We start from the raw sequence: 16,697 nt of genomic DNA on the forward strand, positions 1-16,697 counted from the left end.
TATGCTGCTTACAAGAGACTCACCTCAAACCCAAAGACATGCACAGATTAAAAGTCAAGGGTTGGAGAAAGATATTTCATGCAAACAACAGAGAGAAAAAAGCAGGTGTTGCAATACTAGTATCAGACAAAATAGACCTCAAAATAAAGAAAGTAACAAAAGACAAAGAAGGACATTACATAATGATAAAGGGCTAAGTCCAACAAGAGGATATAACCATTATAAACATATATGCACCCAATACAGGAGCACCAATATATGTGAAACAAATACTAACAGAATTAAAGGAGGAAATAGAATGCAATGCACTCATTTTGGGAGATTTTAACACACCACTCAGCCCAAAGGACAGATCCACCAGACAGAAAATAAGTAACGATACAGAGGCACTGAACAAAAAACTAGAACAGATGGACCTAATAGACATCTATAAACTCTACATCCAAAATCAACAGGATACACATCCTTCTCAAGTGCACATGGAACATTCTCCAGAATAGACCACATACTAGGCCACAAAAAGAACCTTAGTAAATTCCAAAATACTGAAATACTACCAACTAACTTTTCAGAACACAAAGGTATAAAACTAGAAATAAATTGTACAAAGAAAGCAAAAAGGCTCACAAACACATGGAGGCTTAACAACATGCTCCTGAATAATCAATGGATCAATGACCAATTCAAAATGGAGATCCAGCAATATATGGAAACAAATGACAGCAATAACACAAAGCCCAACTTCAGTGGGATGCAGAAAAGCAGTCTTAAGAGGAAAGTATATAGCAATCCAGGCATATTTAAAGAAGGAAGAACAATCCCAAATGAATAGCCCAATGTCACAATTATCGAAATTGGAAAAAGAAGAACAAATGAGGCATAAGGTCAGCAGAAGGAGGGACATAATAAAGATCAGAGAAGAAATAAATAAAATTGAGGAGAACAAAACAATAGCAAAAATCAATGAAGCCAAGAGCTGGTTCTTCGAGAAAATAAACAAAATAGATAAGCCTCTAGCCAGACTTATTAAGAGAAAAAGAGAGTCAACACACATCAACAGAATAAGAAATGAGAAAGGAAAACTCACTACGGACCCCACAGAAATACAAGAATTATTAGAGAATACTATGAAAACCTATATGCTAACAAGCTGCAAAACCTAGGAGAAATGGACAACTTCTTAGAAAAATACAACCTTCCAAGACTGACCCAGAAAGAAACAGAAAATCTAAACAGACCAATTACCAGCAATGAAATTGAATCGGTAATCAAAAAACTACCCAAGAACAAAACCCCCGGGCCAGATGGATTTACCTCGGAATTTTATCAAACATAGAGAGAAGACATAACACCCATTCTCCTTAAAGTTTTCCAAAAAATAGAAGAGGAGGGAATACTCACAAACTCATTCTATGAAGCCAACATCACCCTAATACCAAAACCAGGCAAAGACCCTTACCAAAAAAAAAACACTACAGACCAATATCCCTGATGAACATAGATGCAAAAATACTTAACAAAATATTAGGAAACTGAATTCAAAAATACATTAAGAGGATCATATAACATGACCAAGTGGGATTCATCCCAGGGTTGCAAGGATGGTACAACATTCGAAAATCCATCAAAATCATCCACCACATCAACAAAAAGAAGGACAAAAACCACATGATTATCTCCATAGATGCTGAAAAAGCATTCGACAAAATTCAACATCCATTCATGATAAAAACTCTCAACAAAATGAGTATAGAGGGCAACTACCTCAACATAATAAAGGACATATATGATAAACCCACAGCCAACATCATACTGAACAGCAAGAGGCTGAAAGCTTTTCCTCTGAGATCGGGACCAAGACAGGGATGCCCACTCTCCCCACTGTTATTCAACATAGTACTGGAGGTCCTAGCCATGGCAATCAGACAAAACAAAGAAATACAAGGAATCCAGATTGGTAAAGAAGAAGTCAAACTGTCACTATTTGCAGATGACATGATATTGTACATAGAAAACCCTAAAGACTCCACTGCAAAACTACTAGAACTAATATCAGAATTCAGCAAAGTTGCAGGATACAAAATTCACACACAGATATCTGTAGCTTTCCTATACACTAACAATGAACTAATAGAAAGAGAAATCAGGAAAACAATTCCATTTTCAATAGCATCAAAAAGAATAAAATACCTAGGAATAAACCTAACCAAAGAAGTGAAAGACCTATACCCTGAAAACTACAAGACACTCTTAAGAGAAATTAAAGAGGTCACTAACAAATGGAAACTCATCCCATGCTCTTGGCTAGGAAGAATTAGTATCGTCAAAACGGCCATCCTGCCCAAAGCAATATACAGATTCGATGCAATCCCTATCAAATTACCAACAGCATTCTTCAATGAACTGGAACAAATAGTTCAAAAATTCATATGGAACCATCAAAGACCCAGAATAGCCAACGCAATCCTGAGAAGGAAGAATAAAGTGGGGGGATCTCGCTCCCCAACTTCAAGCTCTACTACAAAGCCACAGTAATCAAGACAATTTGGTACTGGCACAAGAACAGAGCCACAGACCAGTGGAACAGAATAGAGACTCCAGACATTATCCCAAACATATATGGTCAATTAATATTTGATAAAGGAGCCATGAACATACAATGGGGAAATGACAGCCTCTTCAGCAGATGGTGCTGGGAAAACTGGACAGCTACATGTAAGAGAATGAAACTGGATCACTGTCTAACCCCATACACAAAAGTAAACTCCAAATGGATCAAAGACCTGAATGTAAGTTATGAAACCATAAAACTCTTAGAAAAAAACATAGGCAAAAATCACATGGACATAAACATGAGCAACTTCTTCATGAACATGTCTCCCCGGGCAAGGGAAACAAAGGCAAAAATGAACAAGTGGGACTATATCAAGCTAAAAAGCTTCTGTACAGCAAAGGACTCCATCAATAGAACAAAAAGGTATCCTACATTATGGGAGAACATATTCATAAATGACAGATCCGATAAAGGATTGACATCCAAAATATATAAAGAGTTCACTCGCCTCAACAAACAAAAAGCAAATAGTCCAATTAAAAAATGGGCAGAGGAGCTGAATAGACAGTTCTCTAAATAAGAAATCCAGATGGCCAACAGTCACATGAAAAGATGCTCCACATCGCTAATCATCAGAGAAATGCAAATTAAAACCACAATGAGATATCACCTCACACCAGTAAGGATCACCATCATCGAAAAGACAAACAACAACAAATGTTGGCGAGGTTTTGGAGAAAAGGGAACCCTCCTACACTGCTGGTGGGAATGTAAACTAGTTCAACCATTGTGGAAAGCAGTATGGAGGTTCCTCAGAATGCTCAAAATAGAAATTCCACTTCTAGGAATTTACCCTAAGAATGCAGCACTCCAGTTCGGAAAAGAGAGATGCACTCCTATGTTTATCAGTGCACTGTTTACAATAGCCAAAATATGGAAGCATCTTAAATGTCCATCAGTAGATGAATGGATAAAGAAGAAGTGGTACATATACACAATGGAATATTACTCAGCCATAAGAAAAAAACAGATCCTACCATTTGCAACAACATGGATGGAGCTACAGTGTATTATGCTCAGTGAAGTAAGCCAAGCGGAGAAGGACAAGTACCAAATGATTTCACTCATCTGTGGAGTATAAGAACAAAGGAAAACTGAAGGAACAAAACAGCAGCAGAATCACAGAACCCAAAAACAGACTAATAGTTACCAAAGGGAAAGGGACTGGGGAGGACAGGTGGGAAGGGAGGGATAAGGGCAGGGAAAAAAAGAAAGAGGGCATTACGATTAGCATGTATAGTGTGTGGGGGACACGGGGAGGGCTTCGCAACATAGAGATGACAAGTAGTGACTTTACAGCATCTTAGTACGCAGGTGGACAGTGACTGTGAAGGGGTATGTGGGGGGGACTTGGTGAAGGGGGGAACCTAGTAAACATAATGTTCTTTCCGTAATTGTAGATTAATGATACCAAAATAAAAATAAAAATAAAAATAAAAAAAAGAAAGAACCAGCTATAAATTACATACTTGAAACTTTTGGTAAATTCAGGCAGGGCAGGCACAGCTGAAAAGAAAATTATGGAAATGGAAGGTAATTGAAAAAATAAACCATCCAGATTGAAGCACTAAGACAAAAATTTTTTAAATATGTAAAGAAAGGATAGGTGATTTAGAGGATACATGGAGAAGGTCTATCTTACATTGTATTAGAATTGGAAACAAAAATTACAGAGAACCAGAGTCAATTTATGAAGAACCACAATGGAACATTTCCCATATTCACTCTTTGAATAGGCCTAATAAAACTGATAAATAATAAATAAATCCTCCCAGATATGAGATTAAAATCATAGAATATAAAAATCTTAAAATACATATTTTTAAGGTGATGAAAAGGAATAAACACAGTCTAGAATTTTATGTTCAGGACATTTTTTAGACTTCAAGTGAAATAAAGCCATTTTCAGACAGATGAACAAGCACAAACACGTAACAAGCTGAAAGAGTTGGTCTCACTGACCCCCCACTAAAGGGAAGATGAACAGACAGAACACTGATAACGGAAATACCTAAGACACTAATCCAAATACACATTGTTTCCAATCCTAAATGAATTATAACTATTTCAAAGAGCAATCATCATGTCATATATTACCTTGCATATTAAAATATTTGGTACTAAGATGTAGGAAAGCAATATAACCCGTTTGGAAATTTTTAAATAGGATTAAAATGCTTTAAGGATCATATATTTTCTAAGAAGGTAAAGGTATCAATAAAAACAAACAAATGGAATTAAAAACATCATTACTTTTAATTACGCTGGACTAAATGCATTTGGCTGGGGAAGGGTGGTGGAAAAAGACCTTGTAGCTCAACACAATAAAGGATGATTATGCCTTCACGTCACACTACAATGCTGGCTGACAGGAATTGATATACACCCCTTTATCTTGCGGCTCCACTGTCTTCCAGATCCCTGAAGTCCTCCAAATTCAGTTAGTACATGGTTAAAATGCAAGTAGGGAATGTAGGACCAAATTCTAAGTAGTGGCCCACATTTCTAATCATATTCCATCGGCTGGAACTTAGTTACATGGCTGCACCTGACCCTAACTGAATGGGTCAGCTCTTATGTACAAAGGAAAGAATGTGACTATTGGTAAGCATGAGAGGTCTCTGCCACAGGTTTGCATAGAAGTGGCTCAGTATCAAGCTGAGTGAATGGTACAGACACACACAAAATACAATACCATAAAATTCCAGATAAAAAAGAAGGATATGGAGGAGGATTCCAGTGGCAAGTGTGAGAATGTTGATACCTTTTTCTATCTATTTCAGACTTAAGAGGACCTGCCTAACTTAAAAATTAAAATAGAAATGTAAGTATTTCTTAATTCCAAAGGTAGCTGAGAAAATAATACTATGAATTTTATTTAGTTAGTTATGAACAGTTAGTAAAAGGGGACGTACAAGCTTCTAGAAGCATGCCAAAACCTCATCCTATCCTTTATGACAGGGGTCCTTGACAAACTCTTCCTGTAAAGGGTAAGATCTAATAATACCTTTGGACTTGTGGCCCAAGTGGTCTCTCATTATTCAACACTACCCCCTCAGTTAAGTGTGAAAGCATCCCTCAACAATAAGAAAGCAAATGGATTTGGGTGCTTTCCAAGAAAACTTCACTTACAATCATAGGTGGCTGCTGATACCTGCTTTGTGACAAGAAGGCAATAGAAGTTCAGAGCAAATTAATCAAAAACAATAGGACCAAAATTTAGAATTATGAAATAGCTCCCACCAGAATAACAACAGAAAAGATTGAAAGTGTTGCTTCTGAAACCAGGACTGGAGAATTCCATTGTATTATTTGACATTTTCCAGTAATACACATGCATCACTTCAACCACAATAGAGTCAATACTCTCACTTTGGTATTCATGAATTTAGAATATAGAATAAATATAGAATATAGTTGAAGAGATAGTTTGATATGAGAATAAAAAATGGATTTATGAAAATACATATAAAAGCAGAGTATTTTTGCTTTAGGAAGCAGTAACCAAAATTCTACAGAATTTTAAAGGAGCCCATACTTTCAAAGTTAAATAATCTAAGCCCTCATTTAAAATTTGCAGGACAAAAAACCAGAGAACTTCTGCTCCATGTCCTAAGCCAGAAGGGACTTACCAATATAACACTACCCACTTTGATAGAGCCACATTATTTCTACAGTTTCATGCTGCTTCTGTATTTACTGAATGCCCACCACACATGAAGTAGTGTGAGATTATCCTGTTATTTGTTAGGCCTTAACTTTTCAAAAATTTGTTAGGGCTTTCTTTTTAAAACCCATGCTTTTGCATTCATATTTTCCTCTGACTCTGTCCTTTGTTCTGAGCAAGTCTGTGACTTAATTTATGTGACACAAAATAAAACCATTCTAATGTAATGGGAGCTTTTTGCAGGTGTCAAGACAATACTATAATTGTTTTTATTTCTATGCAATTATATGCTAAAATGTTTTTATCAGAGTAAAGAAATTTGGTACATTTATAGGAGTTTAGGGATAAATCAATTTCATCTCATAATATCACAGCTTGATCTTGGGATTGTGAGCATTTCCCTGTTTTTAACTTGAAAAGAGGAAAGGGTTCATTATGATTTTAATAATTGCACTTACAAAGTAGTTTCTGGTTGCCCATTTCCCTCAACTAATGTTTCCAACTCTTTACAGATTACAGTGACATAGTCATCAAACTGTTCACCTTCTTGTGTATAGCAGCGTATATAACAACAGCCTTTGCCTTCAGGAAAGGCAACATTATTTCTCCTCTCAGTACATTTGAATAATGTTTCCTCTAAAAGGGAAGGGTCTCCTCTTCTTTTGTCCAGCCAGCTTATATTGGCCCTTGCAGTTTCAGTGAACGTGTGAATCATTCCACAGGGAAGAATTCCCTCACAAACACAATAGGCTATGTCATGGTGTTTTCACAGCTTTTTACAATTTCTTAATAGCAAAGTCATCATTTACTTAAATAACTGCTGGGTAAATGAGCAAAAGTGTCCATTAAGTTGTTATTAACAGGAGGACTCCCAGGGGCCTTCTTCATTCTGTCAATCTATTTGTCTCCAGGACTTCTGCACAGGGTTAAGCATACAATTGGTAATAAGCATTTGTCCAAAGTGTACATGCCTGTGACACTGATGATTTTTCCATGTATTTTAATAAGACTTGCAAAAAAATGTTCATTAGGAAATTAGAGTCATTCACGCATCTCTAGAAAAATAGAACACAGTAAACATGAATTTAATCATGATATCCTAGTGTTTAAAAGGAGGAGAGCACAGAGGCACTTCACTTTTTTTTCCCCCATTTTTTGTTGCCAATGGTTTCTACATATATACAGAGTAAACACCATCACAGGAACCAATATTTCTTTCTGAAACTGACCACAAAATATGAAGAAATTCTAGTCACAATATGGGCACATGTCTCTTATAATCTGAGATGTGCTGGCTTGTTTTATGGGGGCCATTGAACAATCACTGAACGCAATGACTTTTTGTGGAGCTAATGACAGATCATATGACATTTTAACTGAGATGGAAAGATCCTGCATCAACAGACTAACCTCATATTCTTATCAATTGAGTCCATTCCTTCAGAATCCCTTCCATCTGAATCACTCTAACAAATACTCATTAAATTAACTACCTCCTATGTTTGGATCACAATGCAGAAGAGACTCAAATACGAAGACTGTATCTACTCACATACAGTTTAATGTTGGCCACAGACATAGGCCTACTTACAAAGTAGGCATAATCTGACCATGCAGTTTATAAACAGTAAAACAGAGTAGAGAGGAATCTGCTCCAGTTTTGTTGGTGGTGAGGTTACACAGACATCTGTGTCAAAAGGGCTTCCTTTATCCTGACCTCACAAGGGGAGAAGTAGGGATAGATCTAGATAAGTTTTCCTGGTATTATAGAGGTTTTATGGAACTTAATTCAGTCTTAGAAGTTTGTGTACCTTTGTAAATGATTTTATTGATCTGTTCTCTGGAAATATGTTTGTATTTACACTATGCAAATAATTGGTGGAAACATAAACATAAATTAGAAATCATCTATACCCAAAGTATCTTAAAATTAAGCAGGATATATAAGTGTAGTTATCATTTGTTATATTCTCTCTGTATGTATATCTAGCACTCTAAAATAATGTAATGACAAAATGATAAATGCAATTTCATTTCAGAAAGATAGAATTTGAACAAGTGGTATTTTTCATTTTTTACATAACATTTACTTTATTTCCATTTTACACATATGTACACACATATACCTATACATGCAAAGAAAAGAAAAATTACATACTGAGACCCACGATTTCAACAAAAATTTTTAAAGTCCCATAAAAAAAGGCCTGGGTACTTTAACTTCATGAGTCAACCAAGAAATAGTAGAAAACACCTTGAATCCATGAAGCATCCTTTGAAAATGACATTTAACTTACCACTAAGTACATAATTGAATATAATTTGATTTCTTCAGGTTACGTCAGAGTCCAGCTACAGGTCAGTGAAAATACTGGTTTAAACCCTAGCAATTTACCAAAGTAACAGAGTCAGGAAAAAGTAGATACAGCACTGGGAATCTAATGTAACCACACACTTGATGATTGTTTCATAACTGCCCGACGCATTGTTCATTTGTGAAAGTGTTTGTAATGACAAGTCCTTCTTCAAAACAGGAGGGCACCCAGACACCAATCCTGACTTCATCTGAAACTAAGTGTTTTTGTTTTGTTTTAAGTAACATTCCTTTTTCAGTTTCCTCTTCTGCAATATGATGAGTCAGGATTAAAAGACTTTTAAAGTCCTTTTCAGAAAACATACCTCGTGAATCACATTCTGCATGAGAGAATTTCATGAGGGTAAGGAATGTCTGAGAGAAGAACTGTGTCATGAAAAGCTGAGAGGCAAGGGGATTTAGAATACGACAACTACAGGGAGATGGTTCCAGTCCCAAATGGAGGAACTAGATCTGAACATTTGAGTAGGGTTCACATTTCTGCTTGCAATTATATTTCTACTTTGTTACAAATAAGACTGAAATAAAAATAGCAATATTGGTCTCTTGAAAGTCTAGAGGATTAGTGAGCACCAAAGACAGATCCCTGAGCAAAAAGCACTTACTTCTGCAAGAAGACAAAGCACTAGCAGAGACCTCCATGAACAGTCAAGTGCAAGCTTAGTCCTTTATCCATAGAAGGAAAGATGGAGCTAGTGCAATGTTAGAAAATCAATAACATGACCTCATGCTGTGCAGCCCAGCTCTAATTCATATTCTCCAGGTAGCCTATCATGATGCCCCAGGAAGAATGCTTTGCTCTTTCCCTTTAATATTTGTGATCTCCAACCTTAACTAGACCGCAACATCATGCCACCCTTGCTATTTCCCCTACCAAGCTCTGTCTCCAATTCTCCGATATATCCACTTTAAATGTTTATTCACTTTAATTTTCCAACTCCATTACACCAATGAGAGCAATTAAGGTCCAATTATAAGAGTAGGTGGGAATAACTTGAGATAGAAGTGGAAGGACAGAAAGTAGAGACTGCAGAAACAGATCACTACAGAGAAGGTGGCCCCAAAGGGAAGGCAGAGGTGATAGCTAGTGGATGGTAAGAGGAAGGAGGGCTGCTTTTTAAAGCAGAGTTGATAAATTCGTTTAAATACTAATAAAGAAAGGAACAGGTATTTATAGGTAAGGGAGTATAACCAAGAACATCAATTTTAGATGTTAATGGGATTCAAAGCACCAGTTAAGAATTGACTTCACTAGTAGGAGGTATAACACTTCCTTAACAATCAGCAAGAATGAAAAAAAGAAAGACACAAATGCAGAAGTTTTATGTATCTGCTTTGGTAAGAAGCTGGGAAATATTCTGGCTGATGGCTTTTACTCTTCACTGTAACATGCTAAGTAACATCATCTTAAGCAACTAAGGGAAAAATGAGGTGACAGGCATGTAGGCAGGAAGTGAGAGATCTGAGTAAAATAGGCTTAACTGATTTTGAAAAGTAAAATAAGTAAATGTCTAAAAAAGTATTCCTAGGATGTGAGGGCTGTGTTTGTGAGCTAGCTGGGTTTGGTGACCTTGGATATGTAGTGGTAGAAATCTACACAGATGTGTGATTTCAAAAGGAGAACCCCTCATCCAGAAACATCAGTAGAAATGATGGATCAGTGTGTGAAATAGGGATGGTATTCATCCATGAACATTTGAAATGAAATGACATCAAGACAATGGTTTATATTACTCTTAAAAAGATGATTTCAATTATAGGCTGAATTAAGCCTATGGAGTGAGGTAAAGGCACAGGGTAATGTGGATAAATAAGAAGATAGATCAGTTCACTAGAGATTTTCATGAGGTTGATACCAGGCTTAGTGAGAACAAATCTGTAAGTAACCCAGAAGTTCAAATATTTATTTTCATGAAGCAGAAAGTTTGGTTCCAAAAACAGAAACTTAGGACTTAATTTCAGAATGTGCATAACTTTTGGAGTCAAAAACTAAAGGAAGGGGAATATCTGAATTAACATTAGGAAGACAGGAAACTGGAGGCCAACAGGTCAGTCAGGTTACAAAGAGGACAATCATAGCACCCAGGGTGGCGGCAAGAGGGAGACGGAAAGACTGTGAGCTGCATGCTGTCCACAGGGCTCCTGGATGGCGTGACAGCTGAACAGGCATATGTATAAGCTTCAAAGGAGCAGCAGGAAGTTGTACAATTTAGTAATTTGGTAACCTAGAGATGTTAGGGCAGGAGAAGAGTGTCTCTACCTCTAACACCCAACAGTATTGATAGTGAAAGAACCAATAAGAAAAAAACAGAAAGGGACAGAAGAGATTACTGCATATTTTTCCAGTGATGTGCTGCTAGTAGACCTGAGTGAGGATTAAATGATTCTCTAGGTACATATACCTTATCTGACTTGCTACTATTGATTAGAATGTTTTACAACTAAATAAAGTTATGTTCACTTGTAGAAAATAGAGAATAATAAAAATGATTGTTTCATGATAGTCATCGAAATGAAATTTATCTAGGTCAGGTGCAAATTATTTCTGTTAAAAAGAAAATACAATCCCACAGGCCCTGGTGGACATTAACCACTATTGTGTATAAATTAGCAATTTTACTCAAGCATCATTTCATTCAGCAACATAAACAGGTTTCTTTATTCAACTGTCTTTGAACCAGTGATAATATCTTGTAACAAGTTAAATACATTTTTGATATGTGCTTACATTTATTTAAAAATCAAAAGTTTTAACTTTTTGAAACTTATCCACTTATTGCCATTGCAGGCTTTAAGTTTGTGGTTACCAAAGGTTCAAGGTTAGCTTCTTTACTATCTTACTGTCTAACTTAACTCGCTTATTGAGCTATTATAAACACGGTCTGATGATTCTTTATTTCTCTCCCTTCTTATTCCTCCTCCTCCCTTCTTCATATGTTGGGTGTTTTGTTGTGTGCCCTTTTTAGGAGTGCTCCCATCTAGAGCAGTCCCTGTAAGATGCCCTGTAGAGGTGGTTTGTGGGAGGCAAATTCCCTCAACTTTTGCTTGTCTGGGAATTGTTTAATCCCTCCTTCATATTTAAATGATATTCGTGCTGGATACAGTAGTCTTGGTTCGAGGCCCTTCTGTTTCATTGCATTAAGTATATCATGCCATTCTCTTCTGGCCTGTAGGGTTTCTGTTGAGAAGTCTGATGATAGCCTGATGGGTTTTCCTTTGTAGGTAACCTTTTTTTTCTCTCTGGCTGCCTGTAATACTTTGTCCTTGTCTTTGATCTTTGCCATTTTAATTATTATGTGTCTTGGTGTTGCCCTCCTTGGATCCCTTGTCATGGGAGTTCTGTGTACCTCTGTGGTCTGAGAGGCCATTTCTTCCCCTAGTTTGGGGAAATTTTCAGCAATTATTTCTTCAAAGACATTTTCTATCACCTCTTCTCTCTCTTCTTCTTCTGGTACCCCTATAATGCTGATATTGTTCCATTTTGATTGGTCACTCAGCTCTCTTAAAATTCTTTCATTCCTGGAGATCCTTTCATCTCTCTCTGCATCAGCTTCTCTGCGTTCCTGTTCTCTGTTTTCTAGTCCATTAATGGTCTCTTGCATCTCGTCCATTCTGTTTTGAAGTCCTTCCAGAGCTTGTTTTATTTCTGAATTCTCCTTCCTTAGTTCTTACATATTTCTCTGCAAGTCCATCAGCATGGTTATGACTTTTGTTTTGAATTCTTTTTCAGGAAGACTGGTTAAATCTATCTCCCCAGGTTGCTTCTCAGGGGAAGATGTAGCAGATGCTGAAGCTGTCTGGGTTAGTCTTGTCTGGATCAAATTTTTTTGCCTTTTCATGTTGATAGGTGCAGTGGTGAGCTATTGACGCGTCTATCAGCTGGGAGAGCCAAGACTTTTTCCACTTGGCTCCTGGCCTTTCTTTACTGGGACAGCTGCGACCCCTAGTGGCTTGTGTTGGGCAATTGAGTGTAGACTGGGTCTTTGTGTCTTGTCCGGCTGGTATGGAGGAAGCTCCCTTGCTGAGGGCGTGGCCAGCCTCAGGCTGCTTCTCTGCTTTGGCGGGGCCCCGGAAGGGTAATGGACGGGGGTGCTGTTTGGCTGTTTACCTCCATGAGGGGTCTCAGAGCTGTTGCCTAGGGGGTTAGTGCGCCTGGAGTTCCCTGGAATTTCCAGCTGCTGGACTGTGACCTGGGTTTTTTCCATCCAGCTGTGGCATCCCTGTCCCTTTAAGACTTTCAAAAAGGACTTGCTTTTCTTTGTCACAGGGGCATCAGTTTTGGGACCTGCTCAGAGGTCTTGCTGTCCTGTTTCCCTAGTTTCCAGCCCTCCACGCATGCACTGTGTCTGCGCTCTGGTCCGGATGGCTGGGGCTGGGTGTTCAGCAGTCCTGGGCTCCCTCTCCCTCCCCGCTCCAACTCCTCTCCTCCCGCTGGGAGCTTGGATGAGGGGCACTCAGGTCCTGCCAGGCCGGTGCTTGTATCTTACCCCTTTCACCAGGTGCTGGGCTTTACGTGTGGATGTAGCCTGGCTGTTGTCCTGTGTCTCTGGTCTCTCTTTTAGGATTAGTTGTATTTGTTGTATTTTCAAAAATATATATGTTTTTGGGAGGAGATTCCCACTGTCCTACTCACGCAGCCGTCTTGGCTCCCCAAAAGTTTAAATTTTTGAAGTAGAAAAAAATGTTTAAATATGTAATGCTATTCAAAATGTACACAGCAAGGCGGTTTTGGATTTTTAAGAATTAATTGCATTATGTAAAACATTACAAAGACTTCCTTCAGCTTTGAAGACAATGATACTGGATGCAGGCTTATTGGAATAATGATTTAATTTGTCCTTCTGTGTACCTGCCTAAAATGTACTTTCTTTCACCCAAAGATAACAAAAGTGCATTATGAAAATCTTTATTTCTCCCTTTCTTCCTTTCTGCCCTCCTTTCCTTCCTTTCTTCCTTTCCTTCTTATATTTTTATTTATTTAATTGTGGAGAAGGAACAAATTTGCCAAATTTTTGGAAGAAAGTGATAGTAAGTACAAACTTTGAGGCTACTTAGGGAGAGTTAAATACTTTAATCTGATTTTTCAGTCCACAGGAAAATTTGGCAGCCCAGTCACATGGGCCCGCTCAGAAATGAAGTCAAGTAGGATGGGCAGGGATGAAGTTATTCAACTGTTAGGTTAGCAGGACTGACTTCTTGGGGTGATTATAAACATCATGAACATGGAATGAGATAATCTTAGTGCAAATACTGGCTTAGCCATCTACCAGCTATGTGTCTGGGATGTATTTTTAAAATTTTCTTTAAGTTTTGGTTCCCTTATCTGTGAAATATGGACAAACACTAACATTTTGGCAAAGACAAAAAATAATCCCACATGTGTTAATTACTTGGAACAACAAATGTCAACTGCTTCTATTACTTATTATTATTGTTGTTGCTACCTGTGCTATTGTTATATCAGTGATATGTGGTAAGAGGACAGGAGATTGCACCTGGTTCACATGTGCTCTGGTGCAAAGATGTTAAATCCAAAGGGTTTACATAAAATAGACTTTCAAAAAGGCATGGAGTCCAGAGTAAATCATATTCTGCACTAAGTGAACATAAATCATAGTTTTTAAGAAAATGTCAGTACAGAATACACTATTTAAGGGATTAACAATTTAATATCAACCACCTTTTATACCTTGCTATATTTTTTTCTTTTCAGCAACTCCTAGAATGCAGAATTGTTATCCTCTTTTTTAAAAAAAAGCACATTAATGATAACGGAAGATACTTAACTTGCAGAAATTCTTTATAAATAACAGGCGGAAGACACAGGGTTAAAACCACTATGCTTAAACATCTAGTACTTTTACCAGCCTTTCATGTTGGAAATGGTAGGGGCTTCCATCTGCTTTACCTTGGTTATGGGACCACATGAGCCCTAGGTCTGTAGTATCACTGGTAGGCCGTCTTCTCCCTGAACCTGTCTGAGTCATTGCCAGATTTCTAGGCATAGTTTTGACACATATTTACAATTTTAAAGGAGCAATTTAAAATTATACCAATATAAAGTATATTGTATATATACCAATATAAAATATACCAATATAAAATATAGTGTATATTTTAACTACAGAACAGTGTTACATTTGAGCCAAAATTTGTGTTGTGTGTGTGTGTTTAGTTTTAACTATTTCTACACATTCGTTAGCAGGAAACTGAGATATATGTCCCAGGGGGTAGAAAGTTTCTCTAAATGTTTACTCTTTAAAAACTGATTTTTTTATAATTGATAAAGTTGTTCAGCTATATTCCAATTACAGTGTGGAAAATTGTACAATTACAGTGTAGAAAATAATCATTGACATATAAAGTTTTGCTTTGGCTGAGTTAAACCTGGCAACTTCACACATCAACATCTGAAAATTAAATATACAACTCTAAAACAGTTTGACACTAAAATAAAAGTCTTGGAGAATCTGAAATTTATTTGGGTTGAAATTACTCTTTATAACATATATTATTATTATTATTATTTTGAATATAAGTCAAGGCTTTTCACCACCAGGTTATTCAAACAAATTAATTAGACCTCATTTTATTTGATAGAAGATATTATACCCTCTATCAAAATAGCTATTAATTGGAATTTTTTATTTGATGTATCATACAAACTATATAATAATCATACTACATTTCAACTAGTTATAATGAAAAATGAAATACTTATAAATATTCTGTCTTTTCCTTGAAAATTTTTATATTTTCAAAATTATAACTCTGTAGCTTCCTGGTGTTTATTAGATTACTGAGAAGGAGGTTGTAGTAATGTAGGACTCACTAATGTTTAAAAAAAAAAATCACTGGTTCCCTTTTGGTCCTTCCCTGAACAATAAATATTATACTTAATCTTTCAGATGTAATTTATTAGATGATTTTGAAATTTAAATTCCCACTAGATTTTTGCATCTCATAATGTCATGATTTGTACTAGGGTCATATCTTTATGTCATGATATTTATATTTACCAAAAACAGTAAAAATTATTTTTTTAAAGGACTTCACAACTTAACTCTGTTCTACTGAATCTCTTTTTTTTTCTCTACTATTGGTGTCAACAACAGAGAAGTCCTATCATAATATTCATATCTAAACAATTTAAAAGAAATGTAATGTCTCCCTACCTAAGAAGAGGTAATATATCTGCACAATAAAATAAATACATGTAAATAAAAAGTTATTTCCCTGAAACGTGCTCCTGTCATCCCCCAAGACTCAGATGATATGGAGAGACATGTGTACAGCACTTCTATTTAGAGCGATGTAATGCATAGCCTATGTCAAAGTTACCAAGCCTCCTCTCTTTCTAGTAATTTAACACTTTCCCGGCATATTATTCCATAAATTGGTTTGACCTCAAATCATTTCCAGGGATAAATATAGGGACTTATACTAGGTTTAGGAAAGCTCTGGATGTGTATGTGGTTTATTTTGTTAGAAATAAAGTATGTATAGATAAACATTTTATTATTTTTATTGGAACATTTTGTTTATATAGTGAGAACTGTAACCATCTATACTCAGCTTATTGTCTACTTTAACAATAGATTCTTCAGCTCTTTTCACTAATACATTTCTACCATCTTCATCAATATGACTTTGCTATTCCAGGAAATTCTTGTCCAGGAAGAGACAGGTAACAAATAGCATTATTATTTGTTTCAGGGTCTTTCTGAACAACCCATCTAAACACACATAAGATTGTTCAACTTTCCAGTAGATAACATCAAATAACTGTTTACTCCTCCAAAGCTTTTGAAATCTGCACCTTGCTACAGCCACAAATTCTGAAATACTGTATCACATACCTTCCTCAATCCTAATCAATTTTCTGCAAAAACAACCTTAAACCAGACCCCCCAAACCTCATAAATATCCCTCACTGATATTAAAACTCTGTCAGAGTAGTACTCTTCCCTTTTGCAGCATGTGATGAACCCAGTTTTGACTTAACAACATACTGCCTTGGTGGCGTCTCCAAGAAGCCAGCA

The sequence above is a fragment of the Manis pentadactyla genome, chromosome 2, assembly GCF_030020395.1.
Source record: "Manis pentadactyla isolate mManPen7 chromosome 2, mManPen7.hap1, whole genome shotgun sequence".
Classification (NCBI taxonomy): domain Eukaryota; kingdom Metazoa; phylum Chordata; class Mammalia; order Pholidota; family Manidae; genus Manis; species Manis pentadactyla.